The sequence below is a fragment of the Pan paniscus genome, chromosome 2 (genome assembly GCF_029289425.2).
Source record: "Pan paniscus chromosome 2, NHGRI_mPanPan1-v2.0_pri, whole genome shotgun sequence".
NCBI lineage: Eukaryota > Metazoa > Chordata > Mammalia > Primates > Hominidae > Pan > Pan paniscus.
In genome coordinates this window covers 194,845,177-194,856,951 of record NC_085926.1, presented here as the reverse complement: position 1 = coordinate 194,856,951, position 11,775 = coordinate 194,845,177, and the positions used below count along the sequence as shown (strand labels likewise).

At 45.2% G+C, this 11,775-nt stretch overlaps 1 pseudogene; it reads left to right on the top strand.

Annotated features, from left to right (window-relative positions):
* Window positions 1-1,837: 1,837 nt before the first annotated feature.
* LOC103783262 (small ribosomal subunit protein uS2B-like) lies at window positions 1,838-6,834 on the top strand (annotated as a pseudogene).
* The last annotated feature ends 4,941 nt before the right edge of the window (window positions 6,835-11,775 follow it).

Below are 11,775 nucleotides of genomic sequence, written 5' to 3'. Positions count from 1 at the left end.
CCCTGGTGAAGAGGTGAAAGAGCAGGTATCGATGAGTCTCACCCGTAGCTAGACGGGCTCAGAGTTCTCTCTGGTGCTAGTTTTGGTACATGTGGGAGGGAGAAGAAGCTGGCTTTCCCAATACCAGGCTCTGGGCACCAGGCTTAGTGCCACCGGGGCGTGCTCATGCCCGACCCCAACTCTCTCACTCTACTTTCTCTCCTCCTTTCCTGCCTCTCCAGCTCCAGCTGTTGCTGGTTCCTAGAACCCAGACCACCCATCGGGGGCTGGAAAGGAAGCCAAATGGCCCCAGCATTTCCCAGGAATGTTACATTTTGACAATCAATTACCCACTTTAGGTGTGGCCTCCTCTTCTCCCTCCCAGCTCCCCGCAGGGGAGCTATTAGAATTATCCCCATTCTACAGGACTGGGAAATGAGGCTGTGAGAGTGAGGAACTGAGGAACTTGCTGGGATTTGAACACAGGCAAAGTCAGCCCCAGAGGGTGGTGGTGGCGAGTCTCCACCAGGCCAGGCCGGGAAGCCTGTGCTGCCACAAGCCTGACAGGACCGCCTGCCTGCAGTCTCCAGGACATTGGAACCAAAGTCCAGGTGCAATTGCCTTTATCGCGTCTGCTGCAGTTCTCCACAATCATCTCAAGGACACCGGCCAGTTGGCCCCCAGGAGCAGGAGGCTGGTCAGCGTTTGTCAGAGCAGGGCTCATCACTGATAACAAAAGTGCTGGCCACGCCAGTGCTGGAGGCAGGCTGGGGACTGTGCTTATCTTTGAGAGGACAGAATTCCACAGCAAAACTTTTCAGCCTGCAGTGGCTGCTCATCTGAGCCTTCATCAGGGTGTGAGGTCCCGTCCTCCTCTTGCTGGGGGTGACCTAGAGCAGAGAGCTGTTCTGCCTAAAGACCTGCCCTGCCATTAGCCCTCCTGGCTGAAGGCTCTTTCGCCCTGCAGCAGAGCATGGGTATGGCTAGGAAGGAGTGACTTGTAGGGAAAAATAGGGCCACCTGCCCCAGATACTAAGGCACGGAGAATGGTGCAACATATTCTAAACACACAGGCAGGCCCCCATGTGGATGTGACGGATGTGTGTACACAAGGGCAAGCATGTACACCCCCGTTTCCAGGCCTGGCCCCCTGCAGAAAGACGCAGGAGGTGGATCCTGCTCAGCAGAGGACAACAGGATCTGCCCTCACCCAGGAGAGTCTCAGGACTCCAAACGCGTGAGGCCTCACTCTATTCCTGTTTCATTTCCATCAGAGGCTAAGAACTTATTAACAGCCAGGCTTCCTTTCTTTCCACTCCAACTTCAGGTTCCTTCTGAGACTTCACCAAGGAGAGGGGTGGGGACTGCTTTGAAATGCATCTGCTTTGCTTAGTCTCTTCTTAGGCAACTTTTAAAAATTGTGACAAAATACACCATTTTCACCATTGTAAGTGTACAGTTCTGTGGCACTGACACTGTTGTGCAGCCATCACCCACCACCCATCTCCAGAACCCTTTTATCCCCAACTGAAACTCTGACCCATTAAACACAAACTCCCCATTTCCCCAGCCCCTCAGCGCCTGGCAACCACCATTCTACTTCCTGCCTTTATGAACTTGATCATTTTAGGCACTTCATATTAAGTGGGATATACATACTGTATTTGTCCTTTAGTGCCTGGTTATTCTCCTTGAAACTCAGCCTTCAAGTTTCATCTACGTTGTAGCATGTATCAGAATTTCCTTCCTTTTGCCTTTCCATGCTACCTGCAGAGGGTTCCATCCGGCATTGTTCTGGATTCGCATCGTAATTTAAAGGGAAATTTTCACAGTGTCCTGAGCCCTTGATGTCCTGCAAATGAAGAAAGAGCATGTCCTTAAGTTCCTTGCAGCAGGAACCCAGTTAGGTGGCAGCAATCTTGACTTCCAGGTGGAACAGTACATCTATAAAAGGAAAAGTGATGGCATCCACATCATAAATCTGACGAGGACCTGGAAGAAGCTTCTGCTGGCAGCTCGTGCCATTGTTGCCATTGAAAACGCTGCTGCTGTCAGTGTTATATCCTCCAGGAATACTGGCCAGAGGGCTGTGCTGAAGTTTGCTGCTGCCACCGGAGCCACTACAGTCGCTGGCGGCTTCACTCCTGGAACCTTCACTAACCAGATCCAGGCAGCCTTCTGGAAGCCACAGCTTCTTGTGGTTACTGACCCCAGGGCTGACCAGCAGCCTCTCACGGAGGCATCTTATGTTAACCTACCCACCATTGCTCTGTAACACAGATTCTCCTCTGTGCTTTGTGGACTTTGCCATCCCATGCAACCAGGGAGCTCGCTCAGTGGGTTTGATGTGGTGGACGCTGGCTCGGGAAGCTCTGTGCATGCGTGGCAGCATTTCCCGTGAACACCCCTGGGAGGTCATGCCTGATCTCTACTTCTACAGAGATCCTGAAGAGATTGAAAAAGAGCAGGCTGCTGCTGAAAACACTGTGACCAAGGAGGAATTTCAGGGTGAATGGACTGCTCCAGCTCCTGAGTTCACTGCTACTCAGCCTGAGGTTGCAGACTGGCCTGACGGCGTGCAGGTGCCCTCTGTGCCTATTCAGCAGCTCCCTACTGAAGACTGGAGTGCTCAGCCTGCCATGGAAGACTGGTTTGCAGCTCCCACTGCTCAGGCCACTGAAGGGGTAGGAGCAACCACTGAATGGTCCTAAGCTGTTCTCGCACAGGCTCTTACGCAACATGGAAATAAGGTTGATGGAAAATAAACATCAGTTTCTAAAAAAAAAAAAAAAAAAATTCCTTCCTTTTTAAGGCTGTATAATATTCCTATATATATTATATGTAGATATATAATATATAATATGTTGTATAATATATAATTATGTATAACATAAATAATATATAAATAATATTTTATATACTATATAAATATTTCTACATATTATATATAGGAATATTATACAGGGTTAAAATATTATAGATTATATAAACAGGTAATATATAATATTCCTATGTATATAATATATAGATTTTGTTTATGCATTCATCTGTCAGTGGGGACTTGGTTTCCTTCCATCTTTTCAGTGCTGCTATGGGCATGAGTATACACATCTCTGTTTGAGTTCCTGCTTTCAAGTCCTTGTCTATATACTCAGAAGTGGGATTGCTGCATCCTGTGGAAAGTCCATGTTTAATCTGGGGGGAGTCATCATACTGTTTTCCACAGTAGTGGCGCCATTTGACATTCCTACCAACAGGGCACAAGAGTTCCCATTTCTTCACATCCTCACTAACATTTATTTTCTTTTTTATAATAGTCATCCTAATGGGTGTGAAGTGGTATTTCGTTGTGGTTTGGATTTGCATTTCCTTAATGATTAATGACGTTGAGCGTCTTGTCATGTACTTACTGGCCATTTGAATATCTTCTTTGGAGAAATGTCTATCCAAGTTCTTAGGTAACTTTATATTTTTAAAAAACTCCTTGAGGCCCTGAAGGTTGTCATTCGGGACTGTCTCTCTCTGAGATTTCCTGTGGCCCATCCCTGTGCTTCGCTTGCTCCCAACACAGATGTTCCTCTGGGAACAGGAGGCAAGATGGGAAAGGGAGCTGGAAAGACAAACATCACCCAGCCTTGGGACCAGCCTGGAGAACTTTGCTCTTGGGGATTTCAAGCTTGTTGCTTGAGAAATCCAGAAACTCAAGCTAAGCTGTGGCCAGTATGCCGTGCTTCCCCCAAGACAGAGAGGCCAGCTTTGAGGGGACTTTGTCTGGGCTGGGAGGGCCACTGACACCGCGCTCCTGGCAGGAAGGTGCAGCCCCTGCCTCCAGACCTGTCTTCGGGCCCCAGCTTGTGATTTTCTAGGGAGAAGCTGCTGCCTGCTGGCCACATGACACCTACGGTCACACGCACAGGCCTTTCTGCTGATAGGAAAGACTGTAATCATGTCTGTAACTGGCAGGTGTGTACAGGGCTGGGCTCATCATCCACCTCAGTTCAGAGTTTATTGCCAGCACCAGCCTCAAGGCCCTTCTCCTGTTTCATTCCTCTTCCCCACTTCATCTCTGGGCCCAATTCCTGTCCCCACCTCCCCCTCACCCCACCACGGCCATCCATTGCAATGTGTCTGATGTGTATCCTTGCATCGTTGTTAAACGCATGTTTGTGTGTGTGTGTCTTTAACATACCCTGTCCTGTGCTAATAAATTGCATTCTCTTTCTCTATTGTTCACTTAACACTACGTTTTAAAAACCATTCATACTTTAGTATGTGTTTCTAATTCATAGAGGATTCCATCCTGGCTTCCATATCTGGGAGATAGACAAACAGGTACCACTCTGTGGCCCAGGCTGGAGTGCAGTGGCGCCATCTCGGCTCACTGCAACCTCTGCCTCCTGTGCTCAAGCGATTCTCGTGCCTCAGCCTCCTGAGTAGCTGGGATTACAGGCGCCCACCCCCATGCCCGGCTAATTTTTTGTTATTTTTAGTAGAGGCGGGGTTTCTCCATGTTGGCCAGGCTGTTCTCAAACTTCTGACCTCAGGTGATCCACCCGCCTCAGCCTCCCAAAGTGTTGGGATTACAGGCGTGAGCCAACGCGCCCGTCCCCGATCCACCTTTACGCTTAAGGTATGAACTAAATTAATCTAATCATCTATGCCTTCGCTTGCTTTTTCTATTGAACTATCTCTTCCTGAGAAGGTGGCTTCCTTAAGATCTCCAACTACAATTGTTGGGCTGTTTCTTCCTACAGTTCTGCCAGTTGTTGCTTCAGAGTTTTTTCAAGACTATTGTTTTGCATGTGTGTGCGTGTGTGTGTGTTTGTGCATTTTATCATACGCCATATCTCTCTTTGATAATATGATGGTTTTACCTTCAATTATATTTTTTAGCTGTTAATATCACTACTCTTTCTTGGTTCATATTTACCTGCTATATCATTTATCTGTCTGTTTCTTTTCAGTCTTTCTCTATCCTTTTAAGTATATTCCTCACAGTTCTCAGTATCAAGACTAAGAGTTTCTGCCTAGATATTTTCTGCCTTTTTATTTAGCTACTGACATTTTATTTATAGTTATTATTAATACTGTTACTTTATGACTTATTTGTATCTTATTTTATATATCCTATTTACCATATGTTTTGTTAACTTTTTTCCCTTTCCTTCTGCTGGTTTGAAAGTGTGTTTTAGAACCCTGTGAAATGCACCACTGAAGAGAAGGCTCTTAGGAGTCATGGTGACTGAGAACATCACAGTATCCTGGCTGGGGTTCTGGAACAGAATTGGGCATTCGTGAAAAAACTGGAGAAATCAAAATAAAGTCTTCAGTTCAGTTAGTAATGTTATATCAATGTTAATTTCTTAGTTTTGGTAAATATATTGTGGATACATAAGATTTTAACATGAAAGAAATCTGTACTACCCATACTACCTTTACAATTCTCCCACAAATCTAAAGTTATTTCCAAATAAAAATTTTAAGATACATCTATGTTTAAAAAGTACATGTATGCATGTATGTATGAGCAGGCAACAAGAGATTATCAGGAATGAACAGATAGCTTTTAAAAACTTTTGAAATGAAACATACAAATCTTAAAATACCAGTTAGGGAATTGGGAGTTAACAAGCTACCAAAGTTGCAACCCTGAAAGACAAATAGAAGAAAAACATAAAGGAAGCACAAGTGAGGATGTGTGTGTGTGAAGATGCACATGTATGTGTAGCCAGGTCCTCAAAAATGTAGAACAGAGAGGATGAGGGAAATAAAATATTCACAGAGATAATGGCCATGACATCTTCAGAACTCGTGAAAAACATATCAGAAGTCTAGGAACAAAAATGCATCCCAAGCAGGATAAGTAAAAATAAATCCTTACCTAGACACATCTCAGTGAAAATGAAAATGCAAAAGACAAAGGTAAGATCTTAAAGACAACCAGAGTGAAAGGGCAAGTCACCCACAAAGACTAACAGTTAGAAAGACAGCCAACTTCTCAGCAGACACAACAGAAGTCAGAAGATAGTGAATACAGTCTTGCAAATCTTGACAGAAAATAACTGTCAACCTAGAATGATGAACCCTGCAAGACTATCTTTCAAGATTGAGGGTGGAAAAAATGGGAAGTTTGTCATCAAGAAAGTTGAACTAATGAAAGAAAAAAATTGATCTCAGAAGAGCAATCTAAGATACAGGATAAAAGAGAGAATGCTGAGTAAATGGAAATAATGTATCTAAATTCTAACATTATTGTCTTTAAAAATTATAGTAATTGTATTTAGAGATATCATCAAATTGCTCTACTCAGAGGCTTTACCAGTTTATAGTCACCAGCAAAATAAGAAAGTACCCATTTCCCCATCTCTCTGATAGTGTGATTTTTACTAAACCAAGAGTTGAAAATGGTATTTCAGCTGGGCATGGTGGCTCATGCCTGCAATCCTGGCACTTTGGGAGGCCAAGGTGGGTGGATCGCTTGAGCACAGGAGTTTGAGACCAGCCTCGGCTGAAACATGGCAAAACCCCATCTCCACGAAAAAAAAATTAAAAAAATAGCCAGACATTGTGGTGTGCACCTGTAGCCCCAGCTACTCAGGAGACTGAGGTAGGGGGATCACTTGAGCCCAGGAGGCCGAGGCTGCAGAGAGTCAAGATTGTGCCAGTGCACTCCAGCCTGGGCAACGGAGCAAGATCCTGTTTCTAAAATATATATATATAAATAAAAATTAGCATGTGATATGTCTTTCTATATATTTAAATTATCTTTTGTATCTCTTAGAATTTGAAAGTTTAATTCATAAATATGTTTTATGTATCTCATTAAGTTTGTTCCAAATTGTTTCATTTTGTGTCATCATTGTTGCTTTTGTTGTTGTTGTTTTTGTAAATGGACTTAAATGAACTTTCTTCCATTAGTTTTTCTATTAATAACTAGTTGTTCTTTACTTATGTGAAGTCTATAGTTTCTGAATATTAATATCAAACTAGACACTTTACAGAATTATTCAGTAAATTTACTGAATTTAATTTTACTGAATTATTGTAACGCTTTCTTAATAGATTTTATTTATTTTTTTTTTTATTTTTATTTTTATTTCGAGATGGAGTCTCGCTCTGCTGCCAGGCTGGAGTGCAGTGGTGCGATCTCGGCCCACTGCAGTCTCCACCTCCCGGGTTCAAGCGATTCTCCTGCCTCAGCCTCCTGAGTAGCTGGGATTACAGGCACCTGCCACCACGCCTGGCTAATTTTTGTATTTTTAGTAAAGACGGGGTTTCACCACGTTGGCCAGGCTGGTTACGAACTCCTGACCTCAAGCAACCCACCCACCTCGGCCTCCCAAAGTGTTGGGATTAGAAGCATGAGCCACCGGGCCCGGCTAGATTTTATTTTTTTAGAGCAACTTTAGGTTCACAGCAAAACTACGTGGAAAGTACAGAGATTTCCCACATGCCCCCAAACCCTCGCCACACATGCCACCTCCCCCACCATCCTGCACCAGAGTGGTACATTTGTTACGGCCGATGAACCTATGTTGACACGTCGTTGTCAACCAAAGTCCACAGTTCACGTTAGGGTTTACTCTTGGTGTTGCCCGTTCTATGGGTTGAGACGTGTCCTGACATCTACCACTGTGGTATCATATAGGATAGTTTCACTTCTCCGAAAATCCTGTGGGCCCTACCTATTCATCCTCTCTCTTGCAACCCCTGACAACCACTGATCTTTTTAATGTCTCCATGGTTTTGCTTTTTCCAGAATGTCATATAGTTGGAATCACATAGTATATAACCTTTTCAGATGGGCTTTTTTCACTTTAGTAATACGTGTTTAAGATTCCTCTATGTCTTTTCACAGCTTGACAGCTTATTTCTTTTTAGTGCTGAGTAATATTCCACAGTGTGAGTGTACCAGAGTTCATGCATTCACCTGTTCAAGAACAGCTTGGTTGCTACCAAGTTTTGGCAATTGTGGTTAAAGTTGCTGTAAACATTCATGTACAGGCTTTCTTTTTTGAGACAGAGTTTCACTCTGTCACCCAGGCTGGAGTGCAGTGGCGCAATCTTGGCTCACCACAAGCTCCGCCTCCCAGGTTCACGCCATTCTCCTGCCTCAGCCTCCCGAGTAGCTGGGACTACAGGCGCCTGCCACCACGCCCGGCTAATTTTTTGTATTTTTAGTAGAGATGGGGTTTCACCGTGTTAGCCAGGATGGTCTTGATCTCCTGACCTCGTGATCCACCTGCCTTGGCCTCCCAAAGTGCTGGGATTACAGGCGTGAGCCACCACGCCTGGCCTCATGTACAGGCTTTTGTGCAGACCTGAGTTTTCAGTTCATTTGGATAAATATCAAGGAGCTCAACTGCTGGATTGTGTGGTAAGAGCATGTTTAGTTTTGTAAGGAACTGCCAACTCTCTTCCAAACTGGCTGTATACCATTTTGCATTCCCACCAACAATGAATGGCCCTTCCTATTGCTTTTCATCCTCACCAGCATTTGGTGTGTAATTTCTGAATAAAATCCTTTGTGTTTTCCAAGTATACAGTTATTTTGATCTGAAAATAATAATTTTTCCTCCATTCTGATTTCTCTATCTCTATATTCTACCTCTTGTCAAATTATATTGGCTAACACATCCAGAAAAATGTTAAGTAATAGCTGTAAAAATGGATAAACCTCTTTTGTTCTTGACTTCAAGTTTGGGAGAACTTTTATTGTGTCCCCATTAAGTATGATGCTGGCTTTTATACTGAGATAAGTATATTGTTTCATATTAAGAAAATATACCTGTTCCTATTTTATTAAGAGTGTTTACCGAAAATAAACTGTTGAATTTTTCAGTATCTGTGGGGATTATCACATCATTTTTCTCTTTTATATGCTAAATATTAATATGATCAATCACATTGATAGATTTCATAATATTAAACCATTCTTAAATTTCTGGAAGGTAACCTTTTTAGAAAAAAATCTCCTTAGGTCTGGCACGGTGGCTCACACGTGCAATCCCAGCACGAGTCAGGCGTATCACTTGAGGCCAGAAGTTCAAGACCAGCCTGGCCAACGTGGTGAAACCCGTCTCTACTAAAAATACAAAAATTAGTTGGGCGCAGTGGTGCATTCCTGTAATCCCAGCTACTCGGGAGGCTGAGGCAGGAGAATCGCTTAAACCACGGAGGAAGAAGTTGCAGTGAGCCAAGACTGTGCCACTGCACTCCAGCCTGGGCAACAGAGTGAGACTCCGTCTCAAAAAGAAAAGAAAAGAAAATCTCCTTAAATTCATAAAAACAACGAAACTTATATGTGCCCTTATCTCTGAAGAGAATGTTAAATAAATGCACAAATAAGAAAAAGCTGCTCATGAAGTGCTCCTGTGTTTTTGGTACACCAAGTTCCTCCACACATGGAAAACCCTGGGACCTTTTGGCTAGAAAGACACAGGCAGAGCGCCCACGGGGACCTCCCTGCGAACGCAGAGCTTTGCTTAGCTTCAGTTCAGCCCAGGGACTGTCTGAGGACCCGCCTCAGGCCCGGAGCTGTAGGGCTTGGGGCCCCCTCCAGCCTCCAGGTGACTCAACACCACGATTAGACTCACTCGGCAATTCTGGGAATGATCTGAGATCTTTCTAATGTTTCTCAACTTCTTTCACAATGCTGGGGGCCCAAAGCCAGCCCTGCGCTCCTGAGAAAGGAGACACAAGGAGCAGAAGGTCAGGGTCAGCGGGGCATGGCGAGTCTTTTGAGTTTCTTGGGAAATGCTTCCTGGGCTCAGCAAATACAAAATGGGAGCCTTCTGCTTCTACAAATCAAACTCCTGTGATTGCCCCCTCTGACCTCAATTCTTTTTTTTTTCTTTTTTTTTTTTTTTTTTTGAGACAGAGTCTCACTCTGTCGCCCAGGCTGTAGTGCAATGGTGCAATCTGGGTTCACTGCAACCTCCGCCTCCCGGGTTCAAGCGATTCTCCTGCCTCAGCCTCCCGAGTAGCTGGGACTACACGTGCACGCCATCATGCCCGGCTAATTGTTGAATTTTTGTAGAGACGGGGTTTCACCATGTTGGCCAGGCTGCTCTTGAATTCCTGACCTCAGGTGATCCACCTCCCTCGGCCTCCCAAAGTGCTGGGATGATAGGCGTGAGCCTCCGCACCCAGCCCCTCAATTCTAACGCTCTCTTTCTAGCCCTCTCTTCCCAGCTCGGATGGGCCCTTGGCCCCAGGTCTCCAGTGGCAAGTCCGGGCGGGCTCCTGGGCCCTAGACACAGCCTGGCCTCCCAGATCCCGGGCAGCTTGGGCTGCGCAGAGAATCCAAAAGGCTTCCAAGGAGGTGAGTCCGTGGAATGTGTTCGTGATTCGCTGAGATGAAGCCGAAGGGAAACAGCGCGGGGCAGGGACACCGCAAGTATTAGGTAGAACCATATGAAATTGCAGATAATTTGCTGTTTTTGACCTACGACAAAGCAGCATTATCATACCGTTCACCCAAACCCAAAGGCCGCCTTCGAGACCCGCCGTCATCACAGAACCAACTCTGCGGTGCCACCCAGTGGTCAGAAGAGGAAAACGGGGCTTGATTCTTAAATGATGACGACGCCGACAGGAACAGGGTAAGTGACGCTTCCGGGGCTCCCATGACGTGCTGGGAATAGAAGTTTCACACAAGTGATTATTCAATGTTACTGTGTTTGTCGCAACAATCAAGTATACTTACATAATACAAACAGCTCTCCTGAGTAAGCAGGTAGGTAATATTATTATTCCCATTTTAGAGGTGAGAAAGATGAGGCTCAGGGGACTTAGCAAGTGGCGCAAAATCACACAGACAAGGGAGGCAGACCCAGGTTTGAGCTCAGAGCCTGGCTCAGAATCATGTTCTTCACATGCAGGTTCCCTTTCCACGTTAGGGAGAAGGTGAGGCTCCCAAGCCAGAGATCCGAACTCTGGGAGGTCCCCAGGCAAGACTGACCTAGGTGCACACACCTGAACTTCTCAGCACTTCACATCACAGCAGAACAGAAGATGAGCCGGGTGTGGTGGCTCACGCCTGTAATCCCAGCACTTTGGGTGGCAAAGACGGGCAGATCGCTAGAGCCCAGGAGTTCCAGACCAGCTTGGGCAACACGGTGAGACCCCATCTCTACAAAAAATACAAAAATTAGCCGGGAGTGCTGGCGCTTGCCTGTAGTCCCAGCTACTCAGAAGGCTGAGGTGGGAGGATAGCTTGAGCCTGGGAGGTCGAGGCTGCAGTGACCTGAGATCCCTGAGATCGTGCCACTGCACTCCAGCCTGGGTGACACAGCAAGACCCTGTCTCAAAAACAAAAACCAAAACCCAAAGAACAGAGAATGTTAGTGGAACCATTACAGCAGGATATTAAAGTAATAGTTTCAGTCCCGGCATGGCGACTCACGCCTGTAATCCCAGCACTTTGGGAGGCCGAGGCAGGTGGATCACCTGAGGTCAGGAGTTTGAGACCAGCCTGACCAATATGGTGAAACCTTGTCTCTACTAAAAATACAAAAATTAGCCAGACACCAGTTACTTGGGAGGCTGAGACAGGAGACTTGCTTGAACCTGGGAGGCCGAGGTTGCAGTGAGTCAAGATTGTGCCACTGCACTCCAGCCTGGGTGACGGAGTGAGACTCCATCTCAACAATAAATGAATAAATAAATAAAGTAATAGTTTCAAAAACTGCATTAAAGGAAGCTCATTAAAATAAAAAAGAAAACTGTGTGCTACAAAGAACATTGATCAAGTAATTAATTGTTGGCTTTGTGAAATTCATTCTGGAAAATTAT